At 45.8% G+C, this 13,260-nt stretch overlaps 1 protein-coding gene across 1 annotated transcript in view; it reads left to right on the top strand.

The window, feature by feature from the left end:
• The first annotated feature begins 3,110 nt into the window (after positions 1 to 3,110).
• The window catches only part of CALN1 (calneuron 1), a 532,439-nt gene continuing 522,289 nt past the window's right edge, over positions 3,111 to 13,260 (top strand). The window contains exon 1 of the mRNA XM_040456203.1: positions 3,111 to 3,421. The gene's annotated coding sequence lies outside the window, so the exon portion shown is untranslated. The remainder of the gene's footprint in view (positions 3,422 to 13,260) is intronic.

The raw sequence follows: 13,260 nt of genomic DNA, 5'->3' as shown, positions 1-13,260 counted from the left end.
ATAGAACCTCATTCTGGATATGAGTTTGCCTTCCTTGGTCACTAAGCTTCTGGCAACATTATTTGTGGACTTACAGAAAGCTTTACTCACTATTATGGTATCCCACATAACACTTTGAAAATTAATTAATCAAGGAGCTCATTTACAGCCAAGGAGGTAAGGACATACAGAACTAATGTTGTCTCTTCTATTGCCTGGCCTGACTCAGGGTGTGCCTGTGACTGATTAAAAGCAGTCAAGAAATCTACCCTCCTTGCACACCCTTCCAGAGTAGGTAGATCAGATCAGATCATGCAGTAGTCAGGACGTGCCATATTTCCATGGTCATTTCCCAATTACATCCTGTGTTATTTATTGAGTAGATACTCTGGGCCAAATGCTTTATGTGCATTACTGCACATATGCAGTTTTCACAACAGCCCATTTTTCACATGACAAAACCAAGGGCCAGAGAGGATAAGTTGCCCAATACTACATAGCTAATAGCTTCAGAGTTGGGCTGGGAACCCACTCATGCCCATATTCTTTTCACTGTTTTGTGCCCCTTCTTTTTTATGAAGAGCTGAGTGTGTGGGGGGGTGTTATTTGTTTGTTTGCCTGTTTATTTATTTATTGAAGTAGAGTTGACACACAATGCTACATTAATTTTGAGTGTGCAACACAGTGATTTGACAGGTCTACACATTATGCTATGCTCACTACTAGAATAGCTACCATCTATCACCATATAATGCTATTACAATATCATTGTCAACATTCTTTATACTGTATCTTTCATCCCTGTGGCTTATTCATTCCATACCTGAAAGGCTGTATCTCTCACTCCCCTTCACCCACCTTGTTTATCCACCCCCTGAAAGGGAAAATTTTTACGCTGTTTCTCATGGTTATCCCTCTTTCCCCTCTCTACTTTCATCCTGATTTCAGAATTAGAGCCATACTCCAGGTTTTCAAATGACATTTGAAAGTAAGGGTTTGCTTATGAGGTATCCAGTTAAGAAAAGGAATACCGATTTAGGCCACCGCTGCTTGACTGAGTTCAAACAAGATTAAGGGAAGAAATTTTATAACTTATTATAAAGCTACAGTAATCAAAACAGTGTAGATAGCTATACCAAGGGAATAGAATTGAGGATCCAAAAATAAATCCATACATCCATGGCCAAAGTATTTTGAAAGAGATGTCAAGATCATTCAATGGGAAAAGAATATCTTTTCAACAAATGGTGCTGGGACAACTGGAAATTTACTGAAAAAGAACGAAGTTGGACCCCTACCTCACACCATATACAAAAATTAACTCAAAATGGATCAAAAACATAGAAACTAAAACCATAAGACTCATAGAAGAAAACATAGGGGCAAATATTCATGACCTTAGATTTGGCAATGGGTTTTTAAATATGACATAAAAAGTACAAGCAACAAAAGAAAAACATAGATAAATTGTACTTCATCAAAATTTCAAACTTTTGTACATCAAAGAACATTATTAAACCATAAAAAATGTGAAATATTGTCATTTGCAACAACATGGGTGGAGCTAGAGAGTATAATTCTAAGTGAAATAAGTCAAAGAAAGACAAACACCATATGATTTCAGTTACATGTGGAATTTAAGAAACAAAACAAATGGGCAAAGAAAAAAAATAAGAGAGAGAGAAACCAAAGTAAGAAACAGACTCTTAACTATAGAGAAAAAAAACTGATGGTTACCAGAGGGGAGGTGGGATGGAAGAAAGGGTGAAATAGGTGATGGGGATTAGAGTCCACTTATCACGATAAGCACCAGGTGATGTATAGAATTGTACACCTGAAACTAATATAATACTATATGCTAACCATACTGGAATAAAAATATAAAAAACTTAGTTTAAAAATGTGTTCTGGATCCTCAAAAGAAAAAAGAGAACATCATTAAGTAAATGAAAAGACAACCTACAGAATGGGAGAAAATATTTGAAAATCATATGTCTGATCAGGGTCTTGTATCTAGAATATATAAAGAATTCTTACAACTCAGCAGCAAGAAGACAACCTAATTTAAAAATGGGCAAAAAGTTTGAATAGACATTTCTCCAAAGAATATATATAAATGGCCAACAAACACATGAAAATAAGCTCCAAATCATTAGTCATTAAAGAAATGCAAGTCAAAACCGCAATAAGATAGCACTTCACAGCCACAATAATGGCTATTAAGGGGGGAAAAGATGTTTTGTAGAGAATGTGCAGAAATTGGAACTCTTATACATTGCAGATAGGAATGTAAAATGGTTCAACCACTGTGGAAAACAAACATAGGTTTAAATTAAGTTAAACATATAATTACCACATGACCCAACAATTCCACTCTTAGATCTATACCCCAAAGAATTGAAAACAAGTGCTCAAACAAATATTTACAGCAGCACTATCCACAAGAGCCAAGGATAGAACCAACCCAAACATCCATCAACAAAGGATAAACAAATCATGGTGTATATGTACAATGAAATATTATTGGATCATAAAAAATAATTAAGTCCTAATATGTGCAACAATGTGGATGAACCCTGAAAACATTATGGTAAGTGAAAGAGACCGGACACAAAATGTCACATATCGTATGATAACATTTAAATGAGATAGCCAGAATAGAATAGACAAATCCATGGAGATAGAACACAAATTGTGGTTGTCAGGTGCTGTGAGTAGAAGGGAATGCAATGTAACTATTTAATAGGTATAGGGTTTCCTTTTGTGGTGATGAAAATATTTTGCAACTATTTAGAGGTGGTGATTGCACAATATTGTGGATGTATTAAATGCCACTGAACTGTTCACTTTAAAATGATTAGTTTTATGTTATGTGAATTTCACCTCAATAAAAATTATGTTAAAAAAAAAAGCTTAAAGACAAATAACAGTCAGTTCCATAGCAGGGGACTCTACCCAGGGTGTGCTGCTGGATAGGGGTCCAACTCAAATTTAAGCAGGAAGGTGAAGTTAATTAGGGGTGTATCCAGAGGACTATGGTGAAGGACATGTACCTCCACCCTCCTGGGTGGGGTTCTGCAGTGGACCTAGAGGCGGCGGTTAGCCCGCTGGTTCTATGGCTCCTCGGGAGTTAATCTGATCCTCTGGAGTTTTTACAAGGCTCTCTCCAGCTCCTCCTCCACCTGCCTGCCTCGCCAGAGAGGCCTGGCCGGGCTCCAGGATGCTCACAGCACACTTCTCCCTCTTGCAGTCTGAGCAGGCAGCCTAGCCAGTGTCTGGCACGACTTCAGTGGGCTCCGAGGGGCCAGGCCAGGGCCGGCTCTGGGGTGGGGCTCCCTGGCCGTGTGGACACTGCAAATCCATCTCCTTAGCCCAGCTAACAGCATTGGGACCACTTTGGCAGCTCCAGGGGAAAGATTTGGAACCGTCTCCAGGAACATAGGTAAGTGAGAGGGTCTGTGAGCCCTGGGGACCCACAAGGGGAATAAGCAGGCTCTCACTCATCCGAGATGTGTGTGACTCCACACTGGTCTCCTTATTTTAGACCCACAGGAGGGCTTGCAGCTGTTCTCCAAGCATGGGATTGGGGTATTTTAGGGACATGCTTCTGGTTAACTTCTACTTGATCTTCAGAGCTCAACATAGATATCACCTTCTCCAGAAAGCTTTCCTAAGCCCTAAGTGCCCTTTCTCTGTGTCCTCAAACATCCTGGCACTTCTCTGTAGCACTTTCTATACTATATTGTAAATGCCTAAAATGACCTCTCAGTTCCCTTCCACACTAGACTGTGGACTCCCTTGTGGCTGGATACTCTCCCCCAGGTGTCCTCTTACCTCCAATGTCAATGGCCCTATAAGTACCGTAGGTGTCTCCTGTTGACCACGGGAAGGAGGGCTAATCCCCTCTCTTACTTCACCAGGCAATTTCATGTTCGCATGTGCACACACATGTACAACACACACATGACCTCGAGGAAAGTTCAGTGTGTTCTTCAACCCAGGTCCTTGTGATAGAATGTAAACTATACATAGCATTGGGATGGTAATGGGTTGAGGGGGTGGGCATTGTCACTTCAAACTAATTAGCTCAAGCTCCTGCATCGTACCAAGCATGGGTCCTTCCTGCCCAGACCTTTAGGGTGTTGGCACCTACCCAGAGGTCCTCTTGGTTGACCAGATCTCCCACTTGGACCTGTTTTTTATACTCATTCTGCTTCATGTTGTTTTCTTTCTTTCCCAGGCTAGGACTATTCCCTTGGTTGAGGTATCCCAGCTCCTCATTGTGTTAAAGTCCTCATTCATTTTGCTGCTGCTCAGAAAGAGAGGGAGACTTGGAGTCAGAGAAGAGAAGGGAGGGGACCCTTTTCTGGGTGGGAAACTTTTTTTTTTCTTTTACTCTATGATCATCCCAAACGACTTTAAACAACAAATCACTTATACTGCAAGTGTTAATCTCCTGCCTACAGACTTCAATGATCTACATACAAGATTCATGTCTTACTGCTAGCATAATTTTTGGACTTTATTATGCTGGAAGAGTGTCTGTCTCTTTCCCGACCTTGACTGTGACATTACAAAACCCTCTTCTATTGGTTTGGCCTTGGAGAACTGTTTTCAATTCCCACTTCTCATTTCCCCTAGCTACAGCAATTAGGGGTGTGGGTGAACAGAAAAATGTTAATCTTGGTACAAATAGGCACAAGCCAGGTCTTAAAACTCAAGTTTGGGGTTAGGCATGTCTAGGCCACTAGCAAATGCAGGAGGTCACTGCTACAGCCTTCCAGAGGGACCAGTAAGACACATTCCCTAGGCTCAGAAGCATGTAGTCTAGTGTGTCTTTGGGAGCAGAGAGGTCTCTGGGAACTTACAATGTCATGTAGTAAACCTAGGTGAGATGTACATGATGCTTTGAGGGCACAGAGAATGGGAGTCTAACCTTGTGTATGACAGAAGACTTATTGGATGAGGTGATGTCTGATTTTAGCCATAAAGAACAAATAAAAGTTATCCAGGAGCGAGCATGTCCATCGACACCCTGACTCCTTGAATTCTCTCCTCTTTCTCAAGCTCTAGGAAGGCCAGAGAATGGCATCTGAGATACCCTTCTGTGCTTTGTCCAGGATATTTGGGTTTGGTAGCCAGGAGTCTGAAGCATTAACTGGACCGAGAGTACCTGTGGATGTTCCTCTGGGACTCTGGGCAGATGTGGAGACATCAAGAGGGACTAGGGTGTCTCAGAAAGCCTCAAAAAGTCAAGTCAGGGGTTGACATATGTGGTATCACCATAATTTCTGTCCAGGAGATTCTCAGTTATGGGTCCCAGTTTGGGATGTAAGACATTGGTGGTTTCTGTCTTTAGCTATGTGATAGCCTTTGCTATGTGATGGCATCTAACTCAAGGACTAAAATTTAGGAATCCAAGGGGATTCATAAGCCAAACTATCAGTGACTGTTCTTCCAATGGCTGAAGAAGGGATCTGGGGATATTGCTCTAACTTTACTTGACTGGTGTACTTCCCAAAGCTGAAGTTGTTCAGGCTACACAATTACTTGGGGCAGCTTCAATCAGAGAGTCTTGAGTGGGCTTGTTCAATGAATAATCTCAGATGGGTTTAGGAATGCTAAGAAAGGTTTAGCTGCAGGGGTTGGCCATATGGAACAGAGGGCAAGAGAAAGAAGCCAGGAATATGAGGGATTAGCATGAGTGAATGGGCTAGTAATGGGATGCCCTTGGGGTGGATATGCCTACTGTTGCTACTTTGCCACCATTGTAATATGAATTCAAGGAAGGAATTCCACCCACCTTCTCCTTCACTCTCTCCTTCCTCCTCCTCCTCCTCCTCCTCCTCCTTCTCCTCCTCCTCCTCCTCCTTTTCATATTAGGAAAGGTGGACTGGGGGATGATAATATACCAAATAGGAACAGGTTTTCTTATTTTGCAAAGTAATACTAGTCCTACTTTGCCCTGGCTTTTAGCTGTGTCCCTGAGTCCAACTGCATACAGGACAAAATAAAAAGATAATCTATCCATTTATGGCTATACAAAGACCCAACAGAGCCTCACATCACGGGTTTTCTGCACTTTGGGTTATTCACACTTCCAGTGTCCCCACCCCCCCACTCCCAGAGTGGGAGGGAGACCATATGAATGTTTACCCCTTCTGCACAAGCTATGCAGGGGCTGTGGGAGCTGGGGGGAAGTTTGTTAGGTAGGGACTCAGTCAGAGATGAGATCTATCCCATTCCCAACCAGTTCCAATTCTGCCATCCCAGATCCCTCCATGTTTTTCTTTTAGGCTTGTGGTGATCTTCCTCCCTCCCCTCTGGACTTTCTTGGATTTTTGGAGTTTTCTAAGTCCCTGGAAGAGATGGTGGCTGGCTCCGTGATGGTATTTACCTTTTAAAATGTGCTAGTTCTGTAACCTGAGAAGGAAATGATGGGATCCAGTCTCAGATTCCAAGGACAGCCTGTCCAAATTGAGCCCCTGTGGCCCAGCATCTGCCCCAGCTGGGTCCTTTGGGAGAGACTCAGAGCCCTGCCACCTTAGTGTATAAAGAAGCAGGTGGTGGGGAAGGAAGCTTTTGCCAGGCTTTTGTTGGCAATGAATGGAAATAAACTTTAATGGCAGTGACCCTTGGATGACGCCATTTGGGGAGACTACTTCTCTGTGCTTTCAATGATGAGCATGTATTGATTGTGTAGATGTTGCATGGAAATTAACAAGGACTCTGGCCAGGGAAAACATAAATCCAGTCCAACCTCATAATGGACTGTAAATGGCCCAGCTGGAGTGAACCACATGGGGGTCTTTTAGTTAGAGGAAGGGAGTGGATGCTTTGGGCAGCTCCCATTTCATTTCCCACCCAAGCCTCCTTGCATGACTCCCATCTCTTGGCCAGAAAGGACCATGATTGCAGGGCTGGTTGGTGGCTGTTTATATACGCCTGACAGGGCTGCCCTTTGCCCAGACTCTACTGCTTGACTGTAGCCCTCTCTCCACAGTGGGTTTTCTGTGTTTGGAACTGGGACACTGGGACTGTGGACATCACTCTGCTTTGCTTCTTCTAGCCTCAGCTTGTGTCTGTATATATAGGCTTGTCTGACGGATTTGTTTTCTTAGAAGCCAATGGTTTTACTGTTGAGTTTGGCATCTCCTCCGGCTATGAGATAAGGAGAGGAAGTTGGGCCTTTGAGTGTCAGTAGATGGCCTTGCCAAGTGACAGCAATGTGATTTAAGGAAATGACACTGCCACTCACAATATGCATTATCCAGAGCACCCTGCTGGGGCTGCTGTACTCTGAGAGGCTCAGATGGTACAGCCAGCTGTGCTGGTACCCAAGGTCAGGTGGATGGAGCAAGGCTATCCATCAAGCTGTTTGTGAGCCTCTCATTACCTCCAGGAAATTCACCCAGGGATGCTCCCCTGCTTCCCCAGGCTGCTGCATTAGCCAGTGAGCATGGGGACCCAACGTCTGCCCAGGCTGTACCTCTGTGTCAGGACTTAGAGGGGTTTCCGATGGCCCAGAGCTCCCCAGGCCTTGGGAACAGATTTCACTAATGACACTTTTATCCTTCAGTCCAGTTCATGCTTTGAACTGCCCTCTCATAAAGTATTCTGTGGCACAAGAGTGCTGCCCTCTCGGTTTAGGAAGTGGGATAGAGAGAAGGAAGGAGGAAGGCAAGACCTGGAGAGAGAGGAATCCAGGATGGTTGGAGAGAATGAATCAGGGAGCACCTGTTTGTTCTCTCTGTTTCTGCTATTTGCAAGTCCTGTGAACCCTTGAACTTCAGGGCCATGGAGTGAAACCCAGATTCATGGGGGATTCCGGAAGGCAGAGCTCTGTGCCCAGCCATCAAGGAGGAGAGGGCATAGAACAACACCTGTGCCAAATGCACACCTGCCAGGTAAACATGGCTGTGGAGGCTGACCCATGATATGTCAGAGGACAGGGCACAAGAGCTGATCAAGAAGTTGCATCTGGTACCCAAGGGAGACCTCAACCAACATCTTACATTTGTGCAATTGATCCCATCTGTTCCCAAAAGTCCCATGGGGCAGTGGGTGCGGGGATTTTCATCTCCACTTTGCCACCCACAGAATGAGGTGAATGTGTTTTTACCTGTAAGTTGGTGCAGTGACTTTGGTGGTTTTGTAAGCTGGTGGTTCTGAATCTTGTGCACCCATATTCCATATTCATGGAAATTAATACCTTTTCTTCAAAAAAGTCCTTTCCTATGATTTAGCAATTCATGAGCAAGACTAGAGAAGCGATTGCCTCCAAGAGGCCTACTGTCCTTGCATTTGGGTTGTGTGGCCTAACTCTGTGGGGAGGGCCTCAGTGAGACAAGTCTAGACAGTTTGACTAATGTGAGAAAAATTTTAAAAATTAATAAATCATTACTTGTGTATTATTCTAACAAGTAAGACAGCTATTTACTTATTGAGCAGACCTTCCCTTGGTAATAGGCCATGAGTGGCTACAGATTGTTGACATTTTATTAGAACTTCACAGGTGTGACTTTTACAAATTTTGCATTTTTTCACCAGGGAGTTAAGCTCACTTAGCTTGTCAGTGTGGAAGTAGATCCTCCAGTTCATTTGAACCAGAGTTTGTTGTGGGATCAGCCTGTACCGGGCACTAAGTACAGGAAGTTGTTACCCTTGTAGAGGGGAAGACAATCACGTAGGAGGAAAAATGGCCACGCAGTATGGTGATTGCTACAGCGGAAGTAGGTACCTTCTCTGCTTGAGTGGGGGAAGGAAGTGGTAGGGGGAAAGGTGGTCCTTGTAGAAAGTCTCCCAGAGAATGTGACATCTGAGTAGGGTCTTGGCAGATGAGTAGGAGTTCACTAAGGCACCAAGGAAGGATATTCAAGGCTGGAGGAACGGCATGTGCTAAGGCCCAGAGTCGTGTAAGAATAGCCTCTTATGGGAGTTGCAAGTGGTCTCATGTGGCTGTAGCTGATGAAAATTAGGAAGGCTCCTGGAAGGAGAGGTAACACAAGGTACCTTGATGCTAGAAGCTTACAAAGGACATTTTAGGTAGATTAAGGGGTTTGATTTTATCCCAAACATCGTGGGTAATAAATGTTTTATGTTTTAGAAAGGTTGATTCCATTGTACTCCAATTGTATACCCTTGTTCAATTTTCCTTCATTGCTTAGATTATACAACAGATTCCTTAGATGTCTCATATGGATGAAAGATCTTTTATAAAGGGGCTTTCCTCACTATGACACAACCCAGCTTAGCCCTGAAGGAGCTTCCTCTGTCCTTGACCATGAAGCCCCAAGCCTCGCAAGTGCCCCCTGCTTACCTCTGCCTCTGACCACGAACCATCTCTCCTCTTGAGCAATGCCAAGCTGGCTTTCTTCCATTCCCTGGCCTCGCCTGGGGCCTGGTGCCCTAGAGCCTGTTCTGTTGGAAACAATCTCTCCCCCATCACGTCATCAGCATCTACTTAGTTTCCGGGTCCTGGCTTCACCACCAGCCTCAGGAGCCTTCCTCAATTCCCCAGAGTAAGCCAGTCCCATGACGAGAACTGGCAGCAGCACTATGCATTTATTGTTATTTGCCCTCATTCTCCTTTGCAATTGTTTAGTATTTGTTCTTCTGCAATCTCCTGAGCTCCTCGGGGGCTGGGCTTTGTCTCTGGTGCCTGGCAGGACACTGAGCACTATTTACGGATAGATGGAAGTAGGGGGAATCATTTAGACGTTTCTTGTAGGGGACCAGAGGAGAGACCAAATGGCTTCAGCGAAGCCGGTGTCAGTGGGATTGTGGAGAGGGAGGTCTGTGAAGGGCCACATCTGTAGGGTGGTACCCACTGGATCGGACTTGATGTGGGTCCTGGTACAGCAGAAAGAGGTAGAGATGATGTGAGGGAATGCAAAGGTGATTTGCTCCCTCTCCCCACATTCTTAGCCCTGTCCCCTGTAGAAGAGGGGATAATTCTGCTCTCTGTGATTTTGCTTTTTTGCCTTCCCCTCTCTACAACAGCCTTCCCAAAGGAGGAGGACTCAGTAATCACTGGTCTGAGACCGGAAACTGCATTAGTGAACAGCTCTGGTCCCTGTGCTCAGAAAGTTCATGCCACACATGGTCACTCTATTACTCTTCCTGTCTTTTTGCAAACAGCCCACCTGGACAGGACGTTGCTTAAAGCAGCCTTGCCAGCCCCTTGGGGGCTGCTTCTTCCTGCCACTCCTCTCTTTCTGTGTCTGGGCAGATATCAGAGCAAAATTTGCTCTCAGCTCTCATCATTATGGGTTCGGTGTGGAGGAGAAGGCGCCAGATCCTCCCTTGGACTTCCTGGACTAGGACACCTTGTCCAAGCTCTGTCCGGGGGTCTTTTGTTCTCAGTGGGTTTCTCTCAGACCACAGACCCCCCAAAAGAATGAAATGAGAGATGAAGTAAGATCTTCCAATACCCTGATAGCCTACACTGTCCAAGTTCCGAAATATCAGTGAAACGTATAACTGTTTACCTAACACACCCAACACAGCTAAATAATAAACAGAATAGAACGTGTAGAGTTACCCAGTCCTTCCCTGCTGGGCTGGCGTTCAATTCCATTTTCTTGCCGTTGACTTCCTAAGTTGGCCTTGAGATTCTTTTGTTTTGAATTCAGTAGATCTAAAATTAGACGAGGGATATTTTTTTTCTTTTTGATACGTAAAAATTTGGTGTAATAAATGACAAATATGTAATAACAAGATGTGCCAACGGGCTCCAACCTGCAGAGAGATCTTGACACTTTGCTGTGTCTTGTCATTTCTTTTAATCTGAAAATGTTAACATTTATATTCTCAAATGCATGATAAGTGCCAGGGTGTTCAGATTATGACTTGATCACGACTATCGGAACACTCAAGTTTGAGATCTCTGAGGAAAATTCTTGTCCAGCCAGGAAAACAAAACCACACTAGATGTCTCAAACAGATGGCGTTCAATACACAGGACTAGTTACACAGGAATTGGAAAGCTGAAATGACCCCAAGAATTAGTAATTGCAAGAACAGCTACCATCCCGGGAGCTGGGGGAGCAAAAGAGAAGAGATGGTCTCTCTTGGGCTAGGAGGGGCCCAAGGGGACTGGTGCTCAGACCCCAGAGGGAGGGGTTAACCCAGCAGAACTGCCGTGACCGAGGGCATCCAGGGTGGGGTGGAGTGTGGCACGGCTGGCAGTCTATGAGGGTCCTTGAGGGTCATAGCTCAGCTGGCTACTAGTGCCTCTGTGACGTGGGCAAGGCTGGCACTGCATGTTGCAGGGGGTATCGAGGCTGATCTTAGCCAACCAGAGGTCACCTGGGGACAGGAGTCATCTCTCTGTGGTTTTCTCCTCTCTGGCCTCCCCATCCTCCTAGAGTCCTCCTTTGGCTGAACCAACCAGAAAGCCAGTGGGCCGGGGTTGCCTGCGAAGAGTGGTCTGGAGAAATTAGCCCCAGCATCCACACAGTGTCTGTGGGTGGCCAAGGCTGAGTGGCCACAGGGAACAGCCGTATTCACAAAGGCAGATTTGTGGACGGGCCAATTTCGAGACGCCACAAAATCACTCCTACCTCACACAGAGATTGGGCCTCCTGGGTTGTATGCTGATAAGCTTATCTTGCAGAAGTCTGATAAAGTTAAGCTCGTGCAGATGGGCATGAAGAGTGTGAACATTCCCATCTGTCAATCAGTGGAGAAGAGGCAGGCCATCTTTGGGCCAATGGGATGCTAATGGCTGAGCTTAGACAGGAGGGGAGGGGGCTCCTGCTCCTCTCTGGGTCATACTCGCTTCAGTGTGGGCTTTGAGAGGTCAGGGTTCTCTGGAGGGCACTTCCTGGTGGCGGATGCTGCAGGCGACATGTCCTCTCCTACTCAGCCGGGAGCCCCTCCCCGCCCCGCAAAGCTGAATAAGTCTGTTGCCTCTTCCAGGGGACCTGGCTTCCCACGAAATCTCTGGGTTCATAGCTCTTTGTTCTTAAATTGAAAAAAATATTTTTAACGTTTATTTATTTTTGAGAGAGAGAGAGAGAGAGAGAGAGAGAGAATGTGAGCAGGGGAGGGGCAGAGAGAGGGAGACACAGAATGCAAAGCAGGCTCCAGGCTCTGAGCTGTCAGGAGGGGCTCAAACTCACAAACCATAAGGTCATGACCTGAGCTGAAGTTGGACGCTTAACCCGCTGAGCCACCGAGGCACCCATATCGCTTTTTGTTCTGAGGGGCTGTGGAGAGAGTTGAGGAAACATTTGAACCGTGGCATTCAGGGCATAGAGTCCCGTGAGGCCATCATGGGGGTGGCTGTGATAACGTGGGGCAAGTACTCCAAGAAAACCCCAAGCAAAGGGGTGTCGAGGCCACTGTTCCTCCCCCGTGTGAACATTCTCTTTGTTGTCAGTCTAAAAAATGTGGGGCTTGATTTTATTCCTGAAAACCAGGAAAGAGACCCCAAGGGTTTGAGGGGCTGGCTGGAAAGAACGGAATTTGCGATTCTCCATTCCCCATTCCGACATGTCCTTGTCAAGCGTTCTTCTTGGACATCTCTCTGCTGTGCCAGCCTCTCTCGACCTCCTTGGAGACGCCTGTGAGGGGCCATGGGGCTCCGGGATTGGTTCCAGGCACACATGTCCCACCTCCACCCCCAGCCCTGATCTGACCATTCCCCTTGCCCGCTTTCTTTAAAGGCAAGAGAAGATGCCATATGCGAGTTTTCCAGGAAGACTGAGGACCAGAGGTTACATGGGACTGATGTCTAAATGGGTGATAGCAGATTCTTTGGCTCTGGGCATCTCGGGGTGGGAAGAGAGCGCCGGGCAAGGGTGAAGTGGGCACAGAGAGAGATTTTTGTGGAGACTGTACTGTTGAGTGATTTTCCCCTCAGGCTCAGTTGGAATAGAAAGTACCACCTCTTTCTGACCTTTGCTCGTCTGAGCTGGCTGCGTGCAGGCTCTATCTCTCAGAGCAGAGTCTGTGATCAGGGAGAGTGTATCCAACCCACTCCATCCCTCCTTGACGCTGAGGCCCTTGGAGATGATTCTGCACAGTGTTTCTCAAGATTTTTTAGCGCATGCCCTCTGCAGTGTGCTGTCCCCGTCAGCCAAGATTTGGTCAAGCTTGGTGTTAATGGAACGCGTTTTCTAAAAGTGCCTGCGTCCCCCTTCTTGCTTCCCCTCTCTGTTAAGAGCATCGCTGGCTTAGTGACATTTTACAAATGAGAAAATCCAGGCTCAAGAGGGGAAGGGGTCGAACATGTGCTCCTGGCAGAGCCGGAAGGGTCTGAGGTCTCTGGGGGGG

The sequence above is a fragment of the Herpailurus yagouaroundi genome, unplaced genomic scaffold (assembly GCF_014898765.1).
Source record: "Herpailurus yagouaroundi ecotype Mexico unplaced genomic scaffold, PumYag 216, whole genome shotgun sequence".
Taxonomy (NCBI): domain Eukaryota; kingdom Metazoa; phylum Chordata; class Mammalia; order Carnivora; family Felidae; genus Herpailurus; species Herpailurus yagouaroundi.
This window is presented reverse-complemented; position numbering and strand designations above follow the sequence as displayed.